The 24901-nt window shown below is 40.6% G+C and overlaps 1 protein-coding gene across 3 annotated transcripts in view; it reads left to right on the top strand.

Moving 5' to 3' along the window:
- Window positions 1-17020: 17020 nt before the first annotated feature.
- HPGDS (hematopoietic prostaglandin D synthase) overlaps window positions 17021-24901 on the top strand; it is a 30479-nt gene continuing 22598 nt past the window's right edge. Inside the window, exon 1 of one of the 3 annotated variants that reach the window (XM_033060468.2) lies at window positions 17021-17169. The gene's annotated coding sequence lies outside the window, so the exon portion shown is untranslated. Of the gene's footprint in view, window positions 17170-17668; window positions 17747-24901 lie in introns of those variants that run through there. The other 2 variants (XM_033060467.2, XM_033060470.2) reach the window with 2 other exon arrangements.

Raw genomic sequence — 24901 nt, 5'->3', positions numbered from 1 at the left:
CTGAGGCACCCTGAACTGGACACAGGACTTGAGACCTCACCAGTGCTGACAGCAGGGAAGGAATCACTTCCCTGGTCCTGCTGGCCCCACAGGTTCCTGATACAGGCTGTTGGCTTTCTTGGTCACCCAGGCACACAAATCAACATCCTGAATAGGCCAAAGTCTATCCTCTGCAGTTTAGGCTGTACCTTCTCCCTTTTCTTATTTCTTTCAGCACCTCTTGCTTCAGACCTCCCTGACCCTGATTTGGTGTGATGGGAACATGGCATGATGCACAGGGCGGCACCAGGCAAAACCGTGCAGCCTCAATTTTAGCCATGCACCAACTTGTTTTTATTTCACTTAAGAGAGCTCACTGAAGGCACAGCATGTTCAATACCATTGTAGCACTTTATAAACAAAACATCAACCGAAGGATCAACTACATAAACATCTTGTTAAATTTTCTGTCACTGTTTCCTTCTGATCTTATGATAACTGCATAACTTATTGCTAATACTAATTATTAGTCTTAACAGATTTGGCACGTACAATGATTTCTACATCCACTCTCTGGCGTTACTGTTTCCCTGCTTCCTGATCACCACTGACTTTGTGGTACCTAGAGAGCCTCCTTCTTTCTCCAGAGAATTTTGTAACCTCTTATCTGATCCCACAGCTTCTCTACATCCACCTAATTGGTCACCTCCAGACAGGAAACAGAATGTTGAATGGATACCATATTCTTCTGGACATGGAAACATCTCGTCATGTAGGGAGGATGCATCTCAGGCAGAATCAAAGAGAAGTGAAGCTAAAGAAGAGGAATTAAGCAATCTCTTTCTTTGTGGTGCAACAATTACAGCCACTGATCTGGTTTAATAGTTGTCTCATTAAAAGATTTACTACAGTCAAAACTCTGAATACTTAGAACTGCTTTTTTTTTAGAAAATTTAATGATTCATAATTATTTTTGTTTAAAAGAGGTAAGTCAGCATCCTTAACAACCAGGGTGTCAGCAAATTCCTAATTTTAGTTTTACAAATGCTGTTCCAAAAATATCTTCCAAAAAACTTTTGGCTCCAAGGTATAAGAAATATGTCCAGAGACAACTTGGCCTGAGATTTAATTTAGTTTCCAAAACTATGGGTTTTTGGATGCTTATAATGAGAGATAAATGTCATGGTTGAGGTTAACTGAAGTTAAAAAAGTCTACTACACCTTCACTGGTCTGGAGAAAAGGATGTTTGGTATATTTTAGAGAGAAGTATAAAAGCAGAATTTCTGAGGGTGAGCCTGTGAGCTAGTGCATGTCCTTCACATTTTATAGACAGCAAAGTATTCCCAAAAAGAGACCAATAGATTCCATAAGTTTATGGAATCTATAAGTTTACCATGTAGATTTATTTTGTACCTTTTGCAAAATAAAAATAAGTTTGATTAAACCAAAGAAGTATCCATACATAAAATTTTAATAATAACTAAACAAAAAAAGTTTCAAATTTTAGGTATTACTACTGTAGGAAAAGTCAGACTTCTCAAAACATCCTAGCCTATATTAGCTAACAGATTTGCATGATGCTTCAAACCCTCAGAATTCTTAGTATAAAGAACAAGGAAAGCTAGTGCTGTTTGTTTGTCTAGCATGAAATGGTTTTATATTCAAAAAACTGTGTTACACTCACCTACTGCTGTGCACTCACCCATAGCTCAAAACAGGAACCCAGAGCAGCAAGACTCAGCAGAATACAATGGATCTATGATGATTTCACTGGGCTATAGAGAACTGCTGAAATTTGATAAACCTGTGAAAAGTGAAGAGAAACTGAGCTACGGAACACTGGCTTCTCCCATAGTAAAGTGTCTCCCACATTTTGATCTTAAAACAGTGCCACTATTCCAGAGGGACATTTCACAACAGAATTGACACCTTACTCACCCTATGGTCCACCCTTCAGAAGTGATACTTAGCTAGCTAACTAGCTACTTAGTCCCCCTTAGCAGAGGGGCTCCTGCAGTAGTTAACATCCCAGTGTCACTGCCACATTCTTGTTCCCCAAAATGACAAAACACCATGCAGCCTGACATCAAAATACTGCTGGTAAATCAAGGATAGGATCACTATAAGTTTAATGTACCTACACATGTATTAACATGCTAGAAATTAGTTAAATTAATTAGTTTTTGCAGCCATATTTGATTGGATGAAAACTACTTCACTCTGACTTGCCCACTTAAGAAGTCTCTCAAGCAGTATTTGAAAATATACTGACAGATTGTTCCTTTACTTAACTTGTTATTCATTTTCAGTTTTCCTATCCTGGTTAAAAATTTAAAAGATTTTATTCTGCTTCTTGTAACTAAGAACTTAACTTCTTAGTTACACCTTAGTTAGCAAAGCACTGAAAAAAAAAATACCAGTGTGATGTTGCAGAGATTTATTAATATAATTAACATTCAAAGTTTTGCTAAAATCAAGAACTCAGCAAAGGACTATATAGATCTTCAATACATCACACAGAACTAACCAAGAGCACTTTATTTTCCAGGAAAGTACAAATTTGATGGGAAATGTACTGTATTAGACCAGAGTATTTTTTAAAAATCACAACACCTATTTTATTTTAGATTGGCTTGTACAGAAATTAGTGAAATTCATTTTCTGGAGCTATCTGACATGACTTAATTTCTAGCAGTTAACAAACCAATTTTCCTCTGAGGGAATGTACTGACTCCCATTCTCATCCACATATGACATCACAAGTGTTTTTCTGTCTGAACTGATGTGTGGGAGTCACATAAAAGAATGTGATTCATTAGAAAATTATTTGGTAAGAGAAGAATAGTTATAAGATTTTTTTTTCAGAAAGAATGTTTTTTCCCTTGGCCACCCCTCCAAGGCAGTGAAAATGGGAAAATCTGAGTGAGAAGTTAAAAAGTACCCTTCAGTAATTCAAGTCATGTGTATTTTTCAAACTTTGAAGTATAAAAATACCTTGTTGACATTGAAAATACTTCTACAGTGGTAAATTCCTGTCTTTTAAGAACCTTGATCCCCAGGAAAAGGCCTTAAAACATGAGGATTTTATATCAGCAAAGCTCAGCATGCAAATATCGGACTTCCTTGTACAGGGGTAAATTCTAAATCCTGCTTAGCTCTCATAATAGTCCCCTTCAATCTGAGAAATTTCTGTAGCATGCACCAGGGGAGTGTAATTATTACTCTCCTAGAAATTCTACTATTAATGTTTTCTGCTTATACTTTAATGTAAAGAACATTTCCTTACACACGCCACTACTCAATGATACAACTGCAGTTTTCTGTTGCTGAGATTAACCTATTTGTCTACAAATCAAAGAAGTCTTTTAAAGACATTTATCAACTAATTCCTGATTGTGCAAACCTAAGTCCATGGGGAACCAGGCAAGTGCAAAATATTCCCCTGGCAGAGGTCTTGGCCTCTTAAATTCATCTTTCCCAGGCTGGTGATTGCATGGAAAGCACCATGGAGAAAACAAAACCAAGCCATGCCAGAGAGCAAAAGCAGCTGAGAATCTTGAATTTCTATGTACCTTCTGTTCACAGTAATGATTTAAATCCAAGAAATTCGTGTTCTACTGATGTCTAACATTTTTGCAAAGTACGCTCATTGGTTTAACCACAAAGGGACATTCAATTCCCCATTCCAGCTCAGTAAAAACTTCTTACGTGGTCAAAAGGTACAGAACTCATTGAACTGTTTGTGGTCCCATTTTCCTCCCCACAATATGAATCTGGCCACATCAAAACAACCACATCCGTGTTGTAGTGACAACCCTCCTAACACTGAGATGTCGCTCATATACCACTAAGTCAAACCTGTCAAACTGTTCTATAACCACTAAGCTGAGACCAAATGACTTCACCAGTGGCCCCTGGGCTCTAACAAGCTGAAAATAACATTGATCTTAATCAGATCAGACACCAGCTTCTCTCAACTCTATCTCAAAGTCTATTTGATTTCATGCTTCATTATAAAATCAATTAATTGTTTCATTGCCTAGTCATTTTATGTGTTTCTTATGGAATATATTGTGTTGATATTCAAAAGATAGCAGGCACTCAGGATATTTTGTAGTAGCTACACACAGTAAGAATGGAGAACAGTATTATTTTTAAGAGATGCAGCACATGTAAACCAATGCCATGAATGAGTTCACCAGACCATCCAAAGCAGTGTGATCGATTGTACCAGCCAGGGGGCCTTTCCTGAGTGCCTAAAAGCCCTGCTTTCACAGGGCCTTCACAACCTGTGACAAGGAGACAAGTGTCATCTACAAATCCATCCATCCTCAGCATGTGCTTTGCTAGTGCACAAGCACTTCCCAGCACAAGAACTCAGTCTCCTCAGAGCTGAAAGCAGAAGCATCACCACTGCAGTGAGGTATTCTGGAAACTGAAACTAAGCATGAAACATTAATTAGTAATTAGAAATATTAATTAATTAATTAGTACAGACATTACAACATGCTGGACATGTGGAAGAGGTAGGCTACTATGAGGCTCTTTTGTAGCTGTGCAATAATGATTTCATTTTCCTTGCAACTCGTAAATGTCAGTGGATGTTTATGGAAAATGGAATAATTTACTCAAGCATGAGTTTCCTAATGAAGCTGATTTTAAAGGAAGTTATTTATAGTTTATTCTATCAAGCTTATCACTTACATCTAGAATCAGTAAAGCACTTAGCCATGATGCATTTAAGTCCAAGATGCAGCTCCATGAATATATAATTAGAAACATTCATTTCAGACAAATGGGATTCCAACATCAGCAATGAGGGAAAGAGCTTGTTAAGATTCAACCCTACAAAACTATGACTTTCCCCCTGCAGAGAGTACTTGCTAGAGATGTGGGCTGGGAAACTGCTTTTCTGTTTTTATATTAACTTTTGTCCTGAATGCCATGGACATATTCGAAGGAATAGTTTGCCTCAGCCTTCCTGATTAAGTGCTCCTATAAAAAAGTTTTGGGTTTTTTTTTTATATTGGATTTTATTGTGTATAGCATTATCCAACATTCCTTACACTTATTCCTTGATAATCTGCCACATTCTCTTCTTCTGTGATTTACAAATATTCTTTGGAAGTGGCACAATGACCTTGCCCTACTTTTGAGGTGTCAATAATTGACAGAAGCCTGTCTTGCAGATCTTTTGAAACTGTTCTTTTTTCATATCCAAGCTGTAGAAGTTGCAGTCAGAGCTGAGCTTCACCCAGAGCACAGAATCGTGCTTTTGACTCTGATCACTCTTTCAAAGAACATTCACCAGTACTTAAAAGAGGTAGATATGGAATAGCTTGCTGCCTACAGAACGACTTTTTCCCCCTTCTAATTCAGAGTAGATTTAGGTCTCCTCTCACATTATTATTTTGTTTACTTGATATGATGGCAGTTTTAATGGTTGAATAATTTCTAAATGCACAAACTGGGCCCTGTGTATAGGGCATGTCCAACCACACTTGGACACTCACAAAGGCATCCCACTGCCTTTGCCAGGCAGGACATTTCCTGCCAGTCAATCTGATCAGCCCCACGGACCTGGCTTCAGTCTGGCAAGTACCTTCCTGCCAATCAGAGCAATGGCTGGAACTACAAGTGACTGGTTGGGTTTCAACAAACCAAGTAATATTTACCTAGAACACAAGCATTCAAGGCAGAAATGTTAGTTTCAAATCAGCTTACAGTATCTTATGGTTTAGGTGTTCCTCTGTCTTTTACACAGAAGCAGCTTAAGTCCAAGGTGTTTCACATCCTCCCTGATAAGTCTGTCTGTTGGTCAGGATCTCATTTCTCTCCATTCCTGGAAAGTGATCCTGACATAAATGCTACATTTCTTGTAGCTTCTTCACCACTGCTCTGTTCTCCAGTGCCACCACAAGCCCCCAGAAGCTGCATTTACCTGCACGGCTTACCTGAGAGAAATTGCCTTAATCCAACCTGTCAGACCACTGAAAACCCCAAGTGTACAAGATGAGGTCACGTGGAGGAAAATGTCTTGCAGCAGATATGTCCCTGGCAATGATAGGAACACACTGCAGTGCCTGAGTGCTGCCTGCCTTCGAGGGACACCAGCTCACATCCAGCCTCTATTCTGACTCTCCAAGAGGCCTGATACGTTTGGGATGTTATCTAGAGCTCTACCTACCATGTAGGAGTGGTATGTCAGTAGTGGGAGGCAGGAACAGTGCAGTAAATGCTGTGAATTGTTGGAAAACACAGACTGAAAGAACTGGTCTTATTCTGAATACCTGAGGATAGATAAGGCAATTTGGCAAGTCCTTAGTTTCTGCAAGATGAAAACTATTCTGGAATGAGGATAAGTAAACACTTGAATTCACCAAATTACTGATAATTTCAATGGAGTTAGGAGGGATTAGTTAAGTGGGGGTTTTTATTTTTTTTAAATCTAGGTGCTACTAGAAGAAATTTTTATTTAAGTGTCAATTTCAAATATTTCTCTGAGGCATAGAGGTCTATCATACCTGGATTACTTATTCAGCACTCTTTGCTCTCTTTGCTTGATCAATAAAAATAAGTTAAAATATTTCTTCTGGTAAATCTATTTACAACACCACTTTCATGAAATTTCCTCAAGCTAAATATACACAGCACTCATAAGCTGAGAATCACATTTCCTCATGTGTATCATCCATAATAATGCGAAACTTTGTTTCCAGGCTCCTGCCCTCACTATTTTGGAATCAAAGAATGATTCAGGACTCACTAAATAACTCTCCCATCCTGTGACTGGGAAGAGAGTCATCAATTTCAGACGGAGAAAAGGCCACTTTCAGGACTGTGCCCCAATAGGGAAGAGGAGAAAAAAGAAGCTATGAATCATAATGTCAGTGATTTTAACATCAATGAACTGTCTTCTCTATTAAATTTATGAAAAATTAACATCATCATTTGGCACTGCAAGGATGTAATATAAGAATAAATGGGTTTAAGTGTAACTTAATAATGAAGAGGCCGTATTGTTTCCACATTTCTGTTGTGTAGTATTCAAAAGTCTTATGTTGAGTGCTGGGAGCTCATATCAAGTATTACAGAAAAAGAGATTGTACAATACCTTCCTGGAATAAGATTGTTACTTCCAGTGAGTGTGAGTGTGCCTTCACCAGCTCCAGTCACAGTTCTGGACAACCCAGCATAGGAAAGATGTGGATTTATTCGAGTAGGACCAGCCCAAGGCCACAAAGGCATCTAAAGGACTGGAACATCTGCCACATGTGGAAAGGATGAAAGAGCTGGGACTCTTCAGCCTGGAGAAAAAACAGTGGATATACAGCAAAATTAATGAAATTCTGTCTTCTGTATTCCATCAAGGATACACCATTTAAACTGTGAAGGTAGTAAAACACAGAAACAGGTTGTGAAGCTATTAAAAATCCCGAGCTGCCCCTCATACATAGTCCTGAGCTGTCCCTGCTTAAGCAGTGGCTTGACTGGTAGATGTCAAGAGATCTCTTCCAAACTAAACTCCTCTACCACGAACACTGCTGCGTAATCTGCAGCAGCAACACTATAAAGTCATTTTATTACTGCTGTGTTCCTGCACAAGTGACATAATTTTTGGATGGTCTGTAGTTTTCATTGGACTACAAGTAACTCCAAATAGTTCCAATTGATTATCCTCTAGTTGGGGATAACATGAGAAAATAAGGTCAAAGATAGCTTCAGCAATGGAACAAACATGTCAGCTGCTTTAGTGGTCAGCTAAAGTATTTGCAACCAAAGTCATACAAAGGGCAAATCCTCTTTCCAATAACTTGCTGGGCTAAAAGAGATAATCTTTGCATTGCCTGTGATTGCTTTCCATACAGTTCTGTGCCTAGGAGTAGAAGGATCTATGTAAAATAAATCTTGAGAGAAAGTATAAACTTTGAGTATGTGTACTAAAATTTGCCACCATTATTTTACCCCCTAAGAATGAAAATAAATGCATTCCTGAGCCACTGAGTAACTAAATCAACAAATGATTTTCTGAAGGTGACAAAATTTTAGCTTGCTTTCAAACACTAACATGCACACACAGCTACTTCCAGGTAAACTCTTACTGTACTTTTACTCCAGAGCACTGTGCTGTGTCTCAAGTAGGGTCCTTGAAACCTTTTTATCAGAAGGCAACTAACCCATCTTATTGGAAAGAGAAATGTCACTTTTCAGCTTCTACTGGGGATAGAAACCTCCTCAGACAACTCAGAAAAGAGGGATCCTTACCTCACTAGCTGGATTTCATAATCTGTGGACTCTTCCCATCTCCTTTGTCATCAGAATAATGTTTGATTATGATAAGAGATCAGCAGTACAAGGTGTAGGCAGAAAACAGAGTTCCTCTTGCTTTTATAGCAATTTTCTGAAATGAATATATATCTTTAATATCAGCTACTTCCTCTACTTCAGCTAGTAACTCATCACCTTCCAAAAATTTGTAAAGTATCATATGTCAAGAACACAAAGCTACTTTCATTTCTTTAATATTGTGGTAAAAAAGGTCAGAACTCTCCAGTGATTCTGCTATTCCTTTAGAGGAAAAAACAGCAATGTATTACTGGAAGCCTGTATACAAGCAGAGTTTAAAAAGTGAAGGGACTTAACAAATTTAGCAAAATCTAAACAAAAGTAGAAATTTCAAAACAGACAATACTCAGCAGGGAATATGTTACTATGGAGGAGATGTACACAGCGTGGTGAACACATTCTGTAATGTTTTCTGTATGTATTTTGCAATGATAAAGAGAGAGTCTTCACCATTTGAGGAGACTCCAGGTTTTCACAAAAGGCACAGAAGGAAGTGCTACAGCATCCTGTCCTGTTGGGAAACACAGCAATGTGGAGAATGGGATAAGGGGGAAATGTCATCTGAAAAGAGACAGAAGTACCCAAGCCCTGGGTCTCTCTCTCAGGCAAACACCTACATCCCTGCCTGCACACAGGCCAGGGTCATCTCTCAAATGCCTCAGCTTTCACTTAGCCACAGCTGGAGACTGTGACTCCACAACTCCAGCCACCCCTTCCAGGAGGGATCTGTCTGAGCTACTGCCATTGCTGTGTGAGGGAAAGAAGCAGCCCTTGCTATGTTAAGACCAGCTGGCAGAATGAGAGGAGTGTGGAACAAGTTGGCTTGGGTAACTTCTGACAAATTCAGGAGACTACCTGGATGAGTAAAAACTCCCTGATCACTCATTCAGACAGGTCATGAGATTGGGAAAAAGGTGAGACAGCTGCCTGCCGGCAACCTGTCAGACTGACAGTGCAACATTTGGAGTTGGACCAATGCGTCTTCTTTATCTTTAGGTACAAAAACAAGGCTGATGCAAACCTACATCTGACATTCAACCCCACCCCAACAACCCAGCCAGCTCCTCCAGGCTGCTCCTCTCTTCCTGCACTCTCTGAATCAGTGGAAACAAAAGGGAACGTTGCCTGGACAAGTGAATCTTGTCATGATGATTCCCAGAAAAGCTCAACAATGGAACAGAAAACCTATGGATACTTCACTTATGGATACTTCATCTTGTCCCTCTTTCTTGTCTCAACTTAGCTCTTACCAGTTTCTCATTGCACCCCTGCAGAAGTGCAGTGATTATTTAACACATAGAGACTGGGGGAATTCTCTATTGCTCATGGGCACTCACAATTTTGATGCTTGGCATAAAATAGAATGTCAAATGATGTGCCCGCAGAAAAATATCACTAGATAGGTCACAACAGCACAACAGTTTGCAGGTAAGAAATAATCTTAGCTATAGGAACAGTAAAATAAAAAAAAAAACACCGTGGAGAAAAGGACAACTTACACAGGTACCTAAAACTCTTGGAAAAAGTAATCTTTGTTTGCTAAGAAAAACATTTACTGATGAAGATTACAAAAAGTATTTTGGATAAATGTCAAAAAACTTGTAGTCCAAGAAACTTATGTCTTCCTACAATTTTATGAGGATAGACAGAATAGTCCAAAGTAAGTATTTTACTTCAGTATCCAAAGATTTTTTTTTCCTTTCTGCATTAGACCATGACAAAAATATCAAAGCCTACAATAGTACAGAGCTTGGTCTTTTTACTCTGTGCACTTCCAATTTTTGTTTTGTTTTTCACTCTCCTAGCAAAGCACTTGCACTTAAACCCAGAAACTTTTCTGTTGAAGTGCAATTTTAAAACAACAAAAAAGTTCTATAAATTCAATGACAAAATATGTATATATCCTTTACAGTGTCACAGTCAGCATTTGCTGGATGGATGAAGTCAGTTACGTGGCAGCATCTGTCAAAAGTTGGAGTCTCTCTGCTAATTTTAACCCCTGAAAGTCTGCAGAAAAGAGCAATTTCACGATTATAAGCCGAACCTGATTATAAGCCACACTTCGGGTTCGGATCAAAATTTTAGTCAAAATGGTGCAGCTTATAATTGTGAAATTACTGGCTGTTTGAAAGTCTTAATGTCTCTCAGAGACTGTTATGCCATCTATATCTCCTGGAAAGAACATTGGAAAGAGAAGGGTGGGCAGAAATAAATGTTTTCACAGTATTATGACTGACAGAGTACCAAGAAATCCAAACCAGAAACCTCTTGGGAACAACTCACCAGACAGGAATCTTGATCATTTCAGGCTTCCCTTGATGAGGCAATATAAGTACTGATACTGTCCTTGAAAGTCCCATCTCTGGAAAGTTGGAGGCATTTCACATTACCTTCTCTCATGCTGAGAAGAAAAGAAGGCAAATTCAGGAATCCTGACAGAGGAAGCTCTGGTCTTCATATGAATTAAATCTCAAATCACTGAAATTGATGAATAATTTTGCACTGGTAGAAAACAGAAATTCAACTGGTTTTATATCAGTTCATTTTACCCTGAAGATACTTCCTCCAGCTATGACACTTGGCTCTGTGGCATCTCTGCCACTTTAGAAACTGTATAATTATGAGTAAATACCTCTGGTTGCTTGCTGCTGATGGGCACATCTTGTCTACCCAATGTATCAGGCATCATGTATCATAACATCTCCAAATATCTCCTTAAGCTAAAATGACCATGTTTCTAGAAAAGACAGTATTTTTTTCCATTTTGTCTCTACAGAAGCAATGTGAAGAGACAGTGCTCTTTTGCTCTGTTCTTTCATATTGACCAACGTGTCTGGTTATCAGAGTTGGAACATGGAGCACAGCTGCTCCTGGGAACTGGATTTTGATCCAGATAACCCTTCCAGAACATGCTGCCATGGCTATTTGAGGCTCTCTGGCACCTGAGAAAAAGGAAAATGGCAAACACCCCTCCATTCTCTGGTGCTGCAAGAGGAGAGTCAGAAGCCAAATGCAATCCCTGTTGCTCTCCCAACTGATTCTCATTCTAATTGTGCCTGGTTGTTGTTAATTTTGAATTAAAATCATAGTTTACATCTGCCTAACATCAACCAAATGCTAGCTCCCTCCCCATTCTGCTGCACTTCAAGCCACTAAACAAAAGACACTGCTCTGTTCTCTGGGCCTGCAACTATTTTAGAGAAGCCAAGACAGAGATAAAAAAATAAAATATTTATAACTATCTTTAGAAATGCCCCTAGCTCTATGCTTCTTTTCTTCCTATGGGCAAACTAGGATTGCAGCTGCCTGCCGCACACAAATACCCGGGGATTGCACCCTGAGCTTCAAGCCACTGGAAGCAAGCACCCTTAAAGACATGCCTGCAGGTCTGAACACAGCATCCTCCCAGAAAAGGATGTGAAGGAAAGCCTGAGGCCAAGGATTGCGCTGCCAGTTCAAGGGTTGCACCATGGGGCAGGCCAGCACATGTCTGCTGAAGTCCCTAAGAGCCCCAGCTAGACAGAAGTGTCACCTCATGCTGCATGTGTCTCATGCACAGCACAGTCACATCATCTGGCAACACAGGGGTGGAGCTACACTTGTCTACGAGCCTCAGAAACCACCAGAGACGTGAAAGGAGCAAAGAACACAGGAGACTAAACTGCTCTTACCTACCTACCTACTTTGCTTTTTCCACAGCCAGTATGAATTCAGACAAAGAACATCTGAGTAACTTCTGCTTAAGCACCTCAGAGTATTGCGTAATTCAGGGAGGAGAAAGAACAGCTAACAATCCAAATATGAGATTATTTTTATTTTGAGAAGCAGAACTTGCAGAGTCCTTTTCTCCATAAGCACAAAAGAACAAATAAATAATTTTCTTGCTCATAAATTCAAGGCAATTTTCTATTCTGTTAATCTTGTAATGACTTCCACACTCCAGCTTCTCCAGCTTTTGAGCTCAAATATGTGTCTGGTGCATAAAGATTTACCTCATCTTCCTCTTGTCTCTGCAATCAATTCCAAGAACTACCTCAGTCCATTGGTGTTAATTCTTCCTGAAAATTTCTCTTTTATCAAAAGAATCCAGTGTTTTGGCTAGACAAGTTTTCACGTGGTATTTTATATATTTTTTTTTTTTTTTTTTAATGTATCTTATACTTTCTCTAACCTCCTTCATGATACCAATACACTGGGGACACAGTGAGTTTCAGAGGTGGGCTGGCTGTGGAACTGGCTAAGTTCTGTCATCTGGACAAAAATACAAGCATTCCATTAGTAAATTTATGTTGGATTTACCAGTACTGGTTTCCATTGTGATTAGAGCAGTTGGTGCTGGAAAGTCACTGCTGTAACCATGAGGTAACAGCATTAAGGCTTAGGCATTCTCCCACTCACTTTGACCAGCCTCATACTTCTGGAAACAAAAAACTTTTCCTACAGTAATAATTCAGAAAAGATAAATAATAACAACAAACCAAAAAACCAACAAAACCCCCAAAGATGCTCCCCAAAAGAACTAAAAGGAAAAAAAATCACAAACAAAACCAACCCAACCAGCCAAAATCACCCAAACCCAACCAAGTTTTTTAACCACGTTCTTCTTAATTCACTTTAGTTTTCTTGAAAGCAATGGTGATATCTAATGATTCTTTTTGTGGAACCACCAAGGATGGCATTGGGTTTTTTTTTTTAAACAAGTCTCAAATTTCAAAATGTTGAGGTGAATGATTTTTCCTCCTTCATGCCTCCAAGTGCATATCTGTAAACAGGTCCTGTGCCTGCTCAGGCACAGCCACAGCTCCCTGGGGGCTTCCTAGAGGGGCCATCCAGTATTTTTACATGAGATGAAGGGGTTTCATATTCTTAGTAACACTTCCCTTTAAAAGCTTTTATTTGCTTGTTAAGTAACACATTTGTCTAATGTTATCCCTGCTGAAACTGATGTGGATGGAACCAGGCAGACAGCACATGTTACATTACATTATGAGTCTTAACATTTCACTAATTGCATTGACCTACTTCTGTGAATCACAGATTATTCTGCTCATAAAGCACATCTGATTCCCTTACGTAGCTGTTCATGCAACGTGATACAATTGCAAGGGCCCACAAGGGAGGGGAACCTCGTGATTTGTCTATCCTATGTAAGCAGACAGCATCTCCAGTATTTCCATCTTCGACCAGATGAACAAAATGAGGACAAAGCTCTCTTATCTTCTGCAAGTTGTACAGTTACTTATTTATTAACTTTTCCTTCCCTTTTAAACAGAGATATCAAAATGTTAATTGAAGTTAGAAAAGCAGCTGATCGGCTCTGACTTGGCCATGTGGTTTTTCATTTCCATGACAAATTTCTGCAGGATGTAATGGGAAACAAAGCTTCAGTACAGAGACCTCAAATGGGTGGAGGGTCAGCCATCAGCTGACTCACCAAGGACCTACATTCAGTGTCTCTGTGATGAACTGCATCTTCTGAACAGAAGAATACTCTGGATATTCATCAAGAATTTTTACTCGTCACGTATGCATGTCATTCCCTATGAGCTGAGAAGAGCTCATAGAGCTTAGCTCCACTGCTAAGGCAGAAAAGCTACTAAGATAAATGCATTTTTTAGGGTAACTGGCTTTTTAAACCTTGGCCAGTTTCTCATACATAGAAGTGCTAAGATAAAGGAAATAGTCTGCAAGATAGCTCAGGACTGAGCATTACTTGCATGAAATGCTGAGGCAAACACACTAGAAAAGGTAATTCCAAATACTCCAACTAAATGAGCCATTATGGTCCTACCCAAAATCCCAATGGCAAAACCAGCCCCTGAGATGAGAACCCACGGTTCCTTATGCCAGCTTCACTGGACTTTGGATCAGGGTATTTCACATTAAAAAAAACCCACCTGTAGCTGTGAACCTTCCTACTTATGAATAAAGCCAAGAGACCACTTCTGAACTTGAAGAACTGTGTGTAACAGACAGCTCCTTACGGCTCTCGATGTAGTTACTTGAAGATGAATCTTTCAGCTGATGCTTTTCACTGTACATACAAAAGCTCCCTGCTGCCAGGAACAGAGGGCAAAAAAGTTATCAGCTAAAATTAAAACCCCAAAATTGCAGGCTTGTCTGTAGTTGATTGCTTCTCTAAGCTGCTCTGCTTCAAAAGCAAATCTCATTATTGCTCGTGTAATGATCTCATTGATTACTAAGCATGGCCTTTTACCAGAGCTACAGTAACACTGGAAGGATATTTGAGTAAGAATGGATAATTTGTATTAAATGCATTTTTGACTCTTCTGCATATTTTAAGCAAAATATCATAAAAAATGTAATGGGATATGCACGAGCAGAGCAAGCTGCACGTGTAGAAACGTGCTTATATTGACACAGATGGTGTTTTCAAATACACTAAACTTTTCTATTTCAAATTAGAAAAAAAAGCAATACAAATATTAAGCTTTAAATATATCAACTTTTCAAACAATGCCCTGCAGCATTTCTTTGGTCAAAAGTGTTTGTAAACTTAAGCTGCAAAAGTCCAACATAGGTCTTTCTGGACGTGTACATTTCTGGCTGAATTTACTGCTTGCTAAAAGAGAAGGCAAATTGCTGAGCTCTATTACATATAAACAGAAAAGACTTTGCTTCATTTGCAAGTCTAGCATTTTGCAGGCCTAAATATCCCTCCTTAAGTGGCTTAAAAAAGCAAACAAGGCAGAGGTAGGTGAGGAAATTACTAAAGGAATGAACACGATGATTATATCTAAGTTTACAGTGAAACTTCTGACTTAAGTGGATTCATTCTGTTGAACACAAAAGTAGGTGGACTAACTGCAGGTTCCTAGTTTTGATAAGATGCCCATGTTTTGTGAAGTTCAAAAGTCAACTCACCATAAAAAATGGTTGGAATTTGCATCCCAGGAAAAAAAAGCTGCACTGTGGTCATGTGCTTACTCTCATTTCAGCTCTGGGGAGCTGGCCTCTTACTGTTCCCAAAGCAACATGGCAGGAATCGTGGCTGTTTCTCCTGGCACATACAGTAAGCAAGCTAGCTCACCTCAGAGACCTGCAACAGAATACAGGCAACTTCATGAGATGCTAGGTTTTGTTTCAAACCTTCTGCTTAAATATCAGTTCCCAGGTGCAAGGTGGAGCAGCAGCTGGGACAGAAGAGGTGGGGAAGGTCTGGCCCCAAGTCAATAGGCAGAGTGATCCCTCAACACTTAGGGGTCACAGGGCAGGAGATCTGTCTGGAGTACTGATCCCCTAATAGCCTGTGAATGCCCTAAAAGGGACATCTGCTGAAATAAATCTTGGATTTAAATTTAATCCATGTGAGTTCTTCTGCATTTAACTAGGGCTTTCAAACCATGAGGAGAGCCCTCATGCTGGCCAAGAAAGGAAATGTGTCATTGACTTAATGTGCTCACTTCCCTGTATAAAACACACAGAAAACATCCTATCACTGACTTGGTGACTTCCCACAATTGACAGTTATATGCCTGCAGAGCTGTCCATGGGGCTCAGCTGACCATGAGAAGTCTGGATGTTGCTCCATGAACAAAAGACTGCAACTTCTGCCATTAAAGTGCCCCTGCTGCCGTTCCTGAGAAAGGTGTTGGACATGAATGGATGTCTCTGCACCCAGGTATTATACATGCTTCATTTAATACATCGTGATCTTGACTGGTTTGCTCTCCCATCAATGAAGTTCCCAGAAGTTGGACAGAGGTGAAAGATGCTTTAGGCAAAGAGCCTCATGTAACAGATTGGTACACGGTCCCAGCCTGACTGCTTTATCAAGCGGTTCAGCCAATTTTTCATGCCAACATCAGCAGTTGCAGGCCAAAAGGGCAACAGAAATGGAGAGCTTAATCTATAAGAAATCATCAGCAAATGAAACCAAAGTTAGATCAGGTCAGTGCATTACTAACTTCACTATTGTGGAATTGTATGCACAAATCACTTCTCATTTTAGAAAGCAGAGGAATTTATTTGATAATTCACATGCATTGAGCCAAATTTGGCAGAAGGAAAGAATTACTTTTTCTTTAGGAGAGCCTACTTCCTGATCATGTAACGAGTTTGAGTAACATAACAGGTGCTCCTGAGTACAGCCCCTGTAAATCCCACTGTTTGCATACCCACACTCCTGCCAGACCCTAAGGTGCTCAGAGCAGCAGTGAGGGGAGGGAATAATGCCTGCCCGTGATGCATGGCCCGAGTGCAACTTCCACTTTATAGGGACTGAGTTACCCATTCAAAACAGAAAGTGAAAAATTTGGTCCCAGCACACTCCTGTCACAGATAGGAAATCTATTCTCCCTGATCTGCATTAAAAATTTCATATAGCAAAGGGAAAAAGTGAGTTTCGGTACCTTGTCAGTCATTGAAGGTATAATTGTAGCACAAAGGAGTACTTGTGTTTCATGCCAACTCAATGAATGGAACTCTTGGAGGACAGGTACAGTTTTAACTTATTAAATTGCTCATAGAGAAGAGAAAGGTTAGGTTAATACCTCAGTTGATACCTCAGTGCCTGTCTTTATTATTATTATATAGATTCAAATGGCACTTCATCATTTTTATTTACTTTGAATGCAAGCCAAGGAATTCCAGCATCCGGTATGCTCTGCCAGCCCCAAGACAGCATACTTGCTTGTTATCAGAATGATGCAGATACCGTGTGTGTGTGTGAGACGGGGGAGGAGGACAGTCATGCAGGCGGTGATGGGGAGGGAGCGGCTTGCATATTAGCAGCCCGTGCTGGAGCGGGACAGCCTTCTCGGGGTCGGCACTCGGAGGCACTGCCGCGCAGCGAGGAAAGGACCGCGGACCGCCGCGCCGGAGTGAGTTGTGTTTCGCCTTTGCTACCGCTGCAGCCGGGCTCCTCTCTTTCCCCTTGCTTCTTCTGATCCTACTCTGCCCTCCCTAGGCTAGCGCTGCGGTGGCTGTGCGGGAGGTTATAGTCTGTCCAACTGTGCTGCGTGTAGAGCAAGTCCTGAGAGCGTTGAATTTTTAGGGATTTGTTGGGTTTATTCAGCCTGACTGTCCGAGTGGTGCTACCGGCAGAGCGGAGCTCCGTGCGGTGGCAGCAAGTGTAACTCAACTATCCCACCTACGCACCTTCTTTGCTGCTTACAGACATCCTTAAACTGGGCCTGCGGCACTTAGGACATCTGTACAATCACATGCACGGCTAAAACCAGGCTTTACTCAAAACTGTGGGCTGCTTTTCCAGAGGCAAACAGGCAGATCGCTGGCCTATTGTAGATGCAATTCCATTCCTCATCAGTGCCTTGCGCAGTCAATGCTGAGCTACTTTGATAACCAGGCTATGCTCAGGGTACTTGCCAAAGAAAAGACAACCTCATCAGGAAAGAAATCGGAGTGAGGAGGTTCTGGGCATTCTGCAGGGAGTTTTCAGTAAGTGAAACCCATTTCAAACCAATATGCCATTAGATGTAAAGGCTGATTAAAATGCCTTCACTTACATAACCAAGCTAAATCTAGGCTAGTGTCAGAGAAATTAGATTAATTTTGAGCAGCATCAACCAATTTTTCTAGGTCATTTTTCTGCACTGTTCATTTTTCAAATTCCTGTGTTCTAAACCAATGGATTAACACACTCTGGTCCTAATTCCTACTGTCATTTTATTGACAAAAAACGTCCTGCATCTGCTTCCACTTACTCCTTATCAAAAGTCAAAGGTTTATTTGTTATTTGTCTTCTACTTCAAAATGATAGCCTAAATAGCCATTGAGGACTTCTTTTTCTTTTATTCTAACTGCTGTCATTCTCCTGTAAACATAATCCTCCCACACACATTTTGTTAAAAGCCCTTTCTTGTTCCCTGTTCATTTCAGACTATCCAAGCAAACAAACCGTAGCTATAAAGTATATTTCCTGGGCTTCTGTATTCTTTACAACTGTTTGTAAACACTAGTATTTTTGTACTCAAAACTTGCAACGTTTTTAAAGACAAAAAGACACGGAGGTCTTTTTAAAGTTTACTTTTGTTCATTCTTTTGTTTTCTTTAATCCAAAATAGACTCTACCTTTCCCTAAAAATGCACACATTGTGTAAATTACTCCCTGCTGCAGAGGCATAGTCACACAGTTAAATCTATTTGTATAGAAATAAGATGGAAGCTCTCCAAATTTTAAGCTGAAAGTATACACAAAGTAATTCTTAAGAGTGCACAAGCAAGCATGTTAGCCAGCACAGCACGGTCCTGTACCACTGCCCAACACTGTGCTCTGCTACTCCAAGGGTATGCTCACAACATTTTTCATTGCTGCCTGTCCCACACAACCCTCTCCTGAGCAGCTGGAAAGCAGAAGCTGTTGAAGTTGGTGCTCATTTTCAAAACAACTTTAATTGAAATTTCACCAGAAAGTAATTACAGTAATTTCACGATTACAAGCCGCACTGACTATAAGCCGCATTCTCTGGCTGTCGGCAACATTTTGTTCTTTGCCCATACACAAGCCGCACCCAATTATAAGCCGCTCTGTCGTTCGCAGCGAGGACCCGCGTGTAACTTTCACAAAGTGGCCAATTAGTAACAGAATCGTGGGAACACAGCGTTTACTGGCTTGGGGCCGTGCGGGCTCGGCTCAGCTCCCGCTCCCCCACCACGGAGCTGCCCCGGCCCGGTTTGGCTCCCCCTCCCCCGCTAGAGAGTTGCCCTGGCCCGGCTCAGCTCCCCCTCTCCAGCTGGGGAATGGACCCAGCTCGGCTCTGCTCCCCCTCTCCTGCCTCGGAGCTGCCCTGGCTCGGGGCTGCTGCGTGCTCACGTTTCTGGTTGGCAAATTTCTGAATTTTTTTTCATATATTAGCCACTCCCAAATACAAGCTGCACTTCCGGGTATGGAGCAAAACTTAAGTCAAAATGGTGCGGCTTGTAATCATGAAATTACTGTACACTGCCCAGGAGCCACTGACATGGCTGGCGTTGGGCTAGCAGGGGGCATGCCCTGCCACAGAAAGCTGTGTTTACTCACACTGCTGGAGACTTATCATAGATGCTGCAAACATCAAACAGGTGATATTTTTTTTTACCCTTTTGACAGTTAATCCAAGAAAATGCGAGAAAAAAGAAAGAGAGGGGAAATCAGCCAAATCTCACATACACATTTCAAAGTGACACCACTTTGAAGAACCTTGTCTAATCTCAAGTCAATCTGCTACAACTCCCACAAAACAAGCTACAACAGTTAACTGGGAAAAACTGAAACCTCTACTTTTGAATCTCTTTACAAGTAACTAAAAATATTGCTGGAATGACTTAGTAAAGAATAAGCATGAGGTGGAAAAAGAGAGAAAACAAGGACGTTCAGTGACACCAGATAAAGTGTACTAGGCTTTGTATTTGTGGCAGATGCAAAGAGGGAAGGCAAACAAAGTTTTAACCTGTCTCACAAGTTTAGTTTAGTTGACATGTGACAAAAAAGAATGTGTGGTGTGTAACTGTATGTCTCAGCCAAAGGACAATTTTTCGGTGCCAGGCACACAGCAATCGGGATTGTCCCAGAGCCAGACTAGCTGGGGTTTCCATGGGAAATTGGCAGCAAACTGCCTCTCAGAAAGTACTTCCTACATAAGGGTAGGAACACACTGGTTAGGGTTTTACGTACCAAGCAGTCTGTGACTCAAGTCCTGCGTGTTTCTAACTTGCTATCAAATCTGTGTGGTCCCAGGCTCCTGGTTGGGTGTTGCTCAGAGCTGTAGGTCCACTGGCACACTCAAGGAGACTGGCAATGCCTGACGAGCACTTTAGCAAGGTTCTGGGTCTCCTGAGGCTCACTCTGGCTAAGAAAATAATTTCAAAATATCCGAAATTACTTGAGATCTGTGCCCCAGCCCACTGGACTGATGCCTCCCAGGCACAGCGGTCTGTGCCAGGTACTGCAGGGCAGAGCAGGACACCAGGAATTTGTGACCAGGACACATCGTGGCTGGTACTGGAGAGCTTCACAAAGTGAATAAAAGCCTTTCCCAGTCAAACCTGTACCTGCTACAGGAATCATATACAGTGCTTAAAAGCCTGTCCAGTTCTTTCATGCCTATAATTTTGGGCCTAAGTTCTTCACAAATTATACAGTAGATTCACAATATGCAACAGGTCAAGAGCAAAATAGTTTAGACAAGCAGGGGGAAGGGTTTGGTGGTTGTACTCCCCCTTGCACATACACACACACACACACACATCCACACACATCTGGGATAGAAAAAAGGACCAATTTTCACATCCAAGGAAAGATGTTAGGTGGCCAAGACAGTTGTTATAAAAATTACAGTGCTGGACAAGCTTAAGAGGTTAGAAAATGGACACGATTCATCCTGGCAAAAGCAGCTGGCTTTGGAGAGCCAACTAAGCAATACAGAGCGGCGCTGCTCACAGCTGAGCTCTGAGCTTTGTAATGAGGTCATGCTGATTCATCCGAGAGTGCAGAGAGGGACGCAAGGCATTTTAAAGGACTGACATGGGGTTGGCAAGCAATAAAATTATTTAGGCTAATTTTCTACCACAAAATGCTTCTGGGAATTCTTAATATATCTGATGTGGAAATAAAAGACTTAAGTGTTTTTTCCTGAGAAATTATCCTAAACACTCCTGTCCCTGCGATCTCTTGCAATTTTATTTACCGGTATTTCATGGTCTTGGGTGTGCAATTTATTAATCTAAAAGAAGCTGCACTAAACTATTTCAAGTTATCTACATAAAACTGGGACCAAGTAGATGCAAACCCAAATCTTGAGAGACAGAAAATAAAGTTACCATGGATGCTCAGGCCCTAAAGGGAAGGGTGTGGCAAGCCAGGCAGACTGAGGACACGCTGATGAGGTGACTGAGCAAAGCCCTGTCCATCACCATTTCCCTGCCTCCTTAATCCTGTTGACATGTGAGAGATCCCTCATTCGCTTCAGTTCAAACAAACGGGGTGAGCTTCAGATATCTGACTTAATTATGATCAGTTTGACTGCAGTTGCCTGAGGGGCAATCACAAATTCAGCTCAGGGATACCCAGTAGGGGCTCTGACATTCTCCTTCTACAGGTCTTGACAGTGAACATCCATTCACTGCCCACTTACACTGGACTCCCACTTTTTAAAAAAATCCCCTTTCATATAGTTCTTATCTTCTTCTTCTTTCAGTGATATATTGTGGTTATTTTTCTAAAAAAAAATTAGCAAAGAAAAAGTGGGGTTTTTTTCCTGTGTTCTTCAAGGATTTTTTTGAGTTCTGATTTTCCACATCAGCAAAACAAGCCTGAAGCTTTCTCAGAGAGATAATTGCTTAAAGGTCTCCTACAGCTCCATTTTTTTTTTTTTAAGCCCACGTATTGACAGATCAGGCTTTTTTCAGACAGTAGGGTTTTACTCATCAGGTCACTTGAAATGCTTATAACCGTTAGTACTATTCATTATTCTCACAGTAATGCCTTAAAACCTCTCCTCCTTTTAGGATGCTGATTTCCCCTGTAGGTCACAAATACACAAGTAAGCAGCACACTAGGTGCATGCACATGCAAAATCCCTCTAAAAAAGATTTTAAACCTATACTATGCTCTAAGTTATCCAGGTATCTAGCCTTGAAAATCATGCTAAGAACTATTGATTATATTGGGAATTTGTTACTTCAAAACTTGACCTTACATAAAATCTCATAAACATTTACTTCAGATAGGTTGCATATTAAAGAGTAAAGGATGCACAGATTTTTTCTCTTTTCTCTCCAAGATCCAGATTGCTATCTGGCTTAGAAATATAAGAGATTAAATTCAAATATTTATTTTCTATAACTGGACCAGAGTGGGAAAAGAGACCATCAATTTACAGATAGAGAGCTTATGTCAGACTGAGAGCTGACAGGAAATAGTATTACTTAGAGTTTTAATTTTATTTTCTGTCAAAACAGACTGCTGTGGAAACCTTCCATTGGAAGGCTTGCAGTCTTCCATCAACCTGCCAATATTCCCTAATCCTTCTCCCCAAAAAGATGGGCAGAAAATTTCTTATTTTCTTTGCAAAAAAAATGAACAAAAAACCAATAAGAACTTTTTGGCAGGAAAAAAACAACAACCAAAACCCTAAGTCAGTACTATTCTTGGTTTTCAAATGTGGAAAATATCTCTTAAATCTCCAATATTTTTTCATTCAAGGTAAAACAGTTGAAGACATTCCTGCAACAACCAGTTTGATCAGTAACCAGGTGGAGAGCAGCACCACACCTACAGGCAGGGCAAGGCTGCTTCTCAGAGGGTTTCTGTCTTTTCAGCACTGGTCAAACAGGAAAATGCAAACAATTATGCCTTTTCCCAAAACCTTCTGACTGTTATGTTGGTTAAATAAAAGGAAGAAATACTGCACATGGACAAATTCTATTTTTCCTACTTTGTGCAGTTTATAAAGTTACAGCTGTGGAAGCTTTTCTTTACTTGCCATTTACAGTAACTATTTGAATCTCTCTGGTTCCTTCTTCTGAAATGTGAAAATTTAAACAAATAAAGGCAGAAAGACTCACTTGGAGAGCTAAAACATAATTTCAAAACTGAGGAGGCAGAAAGCTGCTTTGATGCTCAGCTCTCCAGTCATAGGGATGAGAAGGACAATGAGCAAAGACGGGCAAAATTAAACTTACTATTCCTGATGTTTCTCAGGTGAAACAAGGCAGACTAAGTCTCTTTCCTGGTTAAAGATTTTTCCATGAATAACACTCTCCCCAAATCTTAAGGAACAGAACAAAAAATCTGCGCCTCATACTTGGCTACGTCAGGTCACTCCTGAGATGACAGCCTAAGAAAGATTTCTCCTTTAATGAGCAAAGACTTTTCTGTGTACATACACAGACCCAGACAGTACAAGCTCTCTTTTCCTTTTCAAAATGAAGTATCCTAGCTGACATTAGTATGACTTGGCCCTATCACTGGGAGTAAGGAAGACAAGGAAGAATCTTCCGTCTGAAATCCCCGATGTTACTGTTAATGGAAAACATTCAGCTGACACTAATCTTAAGACTCCAAACTGCATATGTGGCAGAAATACATGAGTAAATATAAGAAATGGGTGAAATTACAGTACTCCATCCACCCCTGTAGGACACCCAAATCAGGTTGTTGGTTTGTATCTGCTTCAGAACTTATTTGATTTTCAGGTTAACTTTGCAAAAAAATTTCTTAAGGAAACAGCAAATGCCTTGAAAACAGCACTAGGGGGAAAAAAAACCAACAAAAACCAAAAACAACTGAAAGAAAGAAAAATGTCCACAAAACTTCTCATCTTTGGCTAGAATAGTGCTTAGAGAGGACAAAAACATCAATTCAACCGCCATAAAACAAGATTCTTCTTGGCAGAGAGATGCAGGCTTGCATGAGTGGAAGCTGATTTGTTGTTATACTTCCATTCTGTAAAATAATGAAAATTGAATATATAATCAGCTCCAGCAACTCAAGCACTCTGAACTGATATAGAAGCTTAATCTTACAATAAAATAAAGAGGTATCCATTGACTTAATCATGACTCCTGAGTCATTGTCATGTTTTGGTTGCAATTCAAGAGGGACCAATGACACCTCGCAGACAAAGACCTCCAGCTTTCCCACAGCAGCATTGTGTCAGGCATTAATTGTGGTGTTTTCCATAAGCGACTCCTAAATTAATGAAGAATCCTCATGCTGAATAAATATAAATACAGTGCAATGCATCATCTTTTCCAAGCACACAGTTCAAGTCCAAACTTTTAGAAACACCTGGATGAACCTTTCCTCAGCCCTACTGGTCTTGCTTCCTGGAGGGAGAAGCTGGACTTTTTTTACAACCTCTAACAATGATGAAACCTTCAAGCAATAAAACCCTTAATTTCTTCCAGCACAAAGTACAGTTAAAGGGGACTTTGCACCGCAAGCCCTTTGTCAGACTTTGGATGCATGTGAACACATAGCTCAACTTAGCTGGTTTTTTCCGCTCTTCACTCCCAGCCCAGGAAAAGCCTGCTCTCTCTCATCTCAAATACTAAAACAGTAATTTCCCGACCATAAGGCGCACCAGACTATAAGGCGCACACCCCTGGGAGTCGGCAAAATTCACAACTTTGTAGATCATATAAGGTGCACTGGACTATAAGGTGCACTTTTTTTTTGCAGTGAGGCTCCGCCCCCAGCTCCCCCCGCATGTTTGCTGGCCGAGGGCCCGCCTCAACCCGGCAGCCATGGGCCCCTGGGCCCGCCTGTACCCGGCTGCCGAGGCACTGCCGGCTCCCCCCACGGCTCACGGCTCACACTTCTGGGGTGGCAAATGTCGCAACTTTGTACATTATATAAGGTGCACTGGACTATAAGGTGCACTTCCAGTTTCGGGGGAAAATTTTAGTCTTATAGTCGTGAAATTACTGTCATCTTATACAGGAAAATGTAATTATATGCTGCCTTATTTTAAAAGGCTTTGTCTGAATTCACATACTGAGGATCTGCCATTGTCATGTTCCACTGCAAAGGAATCGTGGAGGGATTCTTTTTAACAGATTTCTCAGGGTAAATAAAGCACAAGCACGGTGAGTATTGTATCTCAGAACATT

Source organism: Catharus ustulatus, chromosome 5, assembly GCF_009819885.2.
Source record: "Catharus ustulatus isolate bCatUst1 chromosome 5, bCatUst1.pri.v2, whole genome shotgun sequence".
In the NCBI taxonomy this organism is placed as follows: Eukaryota; Metazoa; Chordata; class Aves; order Passeriformes; family Turdidae; genus Catharus; species Catharus ustulatus.
The sequence above is the reverse complement of the archived record's forward strand: the minus strand, read 5'-3'. Positions and strand labels throughout refer to the sequence as shown.